The sequence below is a fragment of the Tiliqua scincoides genome, chromosome 10 (genome assembly GCF_035046505.1).
Source record: "Tiliqua scincoides isolate rTilSci1 chromosome 10, rTilSci1.hap2, whole genome shotgun sequence".
Taxonomy (NCBI): Eukaryota; Metazoa; Chordata; class Lepidosauria; order Squamata; family Scincidae; genus Tiliqua; species Tiliqua scincoides.
The window spans coordinates 29140530-29143399 of record NC_089830.1 but is presented as its reverse complement, the minus strand read 5'-3'; the positions used below and the strand labels follow the sequence as shown (position 1 = coordinate 29143399).

At 53.3% G+C, this 2870-nt stretch overlaps 1 pseudogene; it reads left to right on the top strand.

Moving 5' to 3' along the window:
• Window positions 1–869: 869 nt before the first annotated feature.
• LOC136661870 (5S ribosomal RNA) lies at window positions 870–989 on the top strand (annotated as a pseudogene).
• Window positions 990–2870: the final 1881 nt, after the last annotated feature.

The following is a 2870-nucleotide window of genomic DNA, read 5'->3' as shown; positions in this document are numbered from 1 at the left end:
CCTCTCAGCAGCAAAACAATTGACCAGATGCGCATCTTGTTAGACTCATTGTATTATTCACCAAGACAAGCAGCTCCATCAATAACACTGGCCTTCTTCCCCCCCCTGTTCCCCCCCATCCTGCAAGCACTGGAGAGATGGAGGCAAAGGCCTGGCGCTTCCTCCTCCATTCATAAACATCAGGAGCTCTTCCCTGGCTCATGCATAAGCATCTCTTCTTGAAAGGTCCCTTCTTTTCCTCCCCCCTCCGCCTGCTCTCCTTATTAGCTCACATAAGGAGGCATCCACAGGAAATCCTCATGTGCAGCTTGTCTTACATGGACATCTAGCAAGGGGGGGGGGCAGAAAGGAACTAAGAGCCGGAGTGTCTCTGGCAAGGCAGGTCAAAGGAGCCCTGGACAAGGAGGCTGCTGCGGTGCTGAGTTCTGCTGAAGAGAGGCCTCTCCAGCCTGGACTCTCTCCTCCACAGGCTGCAGGTGCTGGAGTCTCGCCAAGGCTGGACCCGACCAGTCAGGCAGGCAATGCCAACCTTCCCACTGATGCCACCTGCCTGCTCCCAGTTCTGGCACAAATTCCGTCTTGTGACCATCCAAGCCATCCTGATTGCTGTGCCCACCCCACCCCCAATCTCTCCTATCCTGAGGCATCTGTGATTCCGAAGGAGCAGAATCAGAAGGCAAGAGCTTTTGTCCTGCTGTTGCCTACCAGCCTTAGGGTTAGTAGGAATTCAGAGGTAGTCTTCCCCTGAACATGGAGGTTCCATCCAGCCATAACCTTACCATGCTGTTAATTTTCACAGTTATAGCTCTCTTCTCCTGCCCCATAAACAAATAGAAGAAGAGACTGTAGTTCTGTTCTAACAGTTCTGTAGTAACAGCAACTGTTACCCTGCACGTGCCTGATCTCATCTGATCTTGGAAGCTAAGCAGGGTCAGGCCTGGTTAGTACTTGGATGGGAGACCGCCTGGGAATACTGGGTGCTGTAGGCTTATACCATCTTTCGAGACTGAAGGTTGCCAACCAACCAACCAACCAACCACGTTGTAGTTCTGACACTCAGGGGGGTGGGATACAGGACTACACTGGGTCCACATTCGTAGGGCCTCCCAAAGTAGCCCAATGCCTCTCGAAGTCAGCTACCTCCTGGGTCAGTCCAGCTCTGACAATTAGGCTGTTGCCTGCAGCTTTGTTTTCAGAGGAAGGCAAACATTCCAGAGCCTCTCCGGCTTCCAAAAGTTCCCCTGGCACTCTGGGCAATAAAAGGATTGTTAACGCGGGTGCCCTGGCGGGACTCCAGCGCAGTGCCTCCTAATCTCCCTAAATGCTCCTGTGCTGCTTGTGAGGAGCGGGGTGGCAGGACTGGGCGAGCTGCGCGGCCTCCCCGCCACAAAGGCTGCCTGCCAGCCCCCCAGGCTCCACTGGCTCAGCTCAGCCTCTGCACGGAAAAAACAACTAAAGGCATCATATCAAAAACAATCCTCCTGCCTCCTCTGGAGAGGCCTCTTAAGAGGCGAACAAGGATATCGCCAGAATCTGGGTCAGGCATTTGCTGCCCGTTTGCCAGAGAATGCTGGGGAAGCCGCCTTCTTCCTTCCCTGGGAATGGCTTGCGCTGCTTTAGTCCCCAAACATAAAGAAAGAATGCAGCGCAAACCAGGCTGGGGCAGAGAGGACAGCACTGCCCCAGACACTGGGCCTCAGGGTGCTTCTGAGCAGCTGCAGTGCGCTCACCCTCACCACTGAAGAAATGCAGCCAGTCCCACCATCCAGGACGAGGGGCTCGGCTTTCAGGTGGAAAAGTGTGCCTGGAAACATGCAATAAATCTTGTCCGTCTCAGAGTCCACAGCAGCCATTTTCAACCACTGTGCCATGGCACACTAGCGTGTGCGAGTGGTCCACAGGTGTGCCACAGGGATTTGGGGGAAGATCATTCATTAGTAGGGCCAATGGGGGTGTGAGCCCCCCACTGGCAGCATGGTGTGCATTGTCAAGTGCCAAAAACCTGGTGGTGTGCCTTGACAATTTTAGTGCCTTGTCAGTGTGCCATGAGATGAAAAAGGTTGAAAATTGCTGGTCTACAGATTCAGAAGAAGCAAGTGGTACAGCTCTGCTAGGACTGTACCACTATAGGATGCAGTCAGGAGGAATCCCATGCCAGAATGTGAAATGAAAACAACAGAAACCAAAGAAAAACAGCTAGCAGGTCTTTGATCTGGTTTCTCCCTGGTGTGCTTGTCTGTGAGTGTGGTGGTTTTGAACATTCAGCCACCCAGTTCCCGGAGGGCTGCAATGCTGGCTGTCCAAATTGGACCCGTTGTATTTGGCATGCAGCGGGATAGGGAAGGAGGCTTGTTCACTTCAGTGCTGGTTGATTTTCAGCAGGGAGGACTAAGGTGGCAGAGGCAGGTTCCTACTCCCTGGTCTGAAAGAGGACAAGAGACACTCTAGAGCCCACTGCTCTCCTCTCCTCCGCACTACTGCTGCCACCCATCCCCTCTTTCTTTTGCAATCCAAGAAGTGAGAGGAGGGGGAACGCTGTGGAGGCAAGTGAGAGAACAAGGAGGGCACCTGCTGCCATCTGCTGCCTGAGGAGAATGCCTCAGTTGGTTTCTTGAATGGACCAGCCTTGGACAGAGGTTTAGAAAGAGGCTTCTGTTAGATAAGGAAACCTGCTTGATTTGTAATGCCAGGACTCTGGTGAAGGCCCAATCACCTGCTGTGGCCCTGATCCAGTGCAGACTGGGCTCTGGAGGGTCACCCAGTGCCTACTGCAACCTCTTGACTGCTCGAAGCACGCTTCATGGTTCCAAAAGGAAGACCAGAATCTCAGGAACCAAACCACATTACATCTGGGGTGGGATTGTCCATTA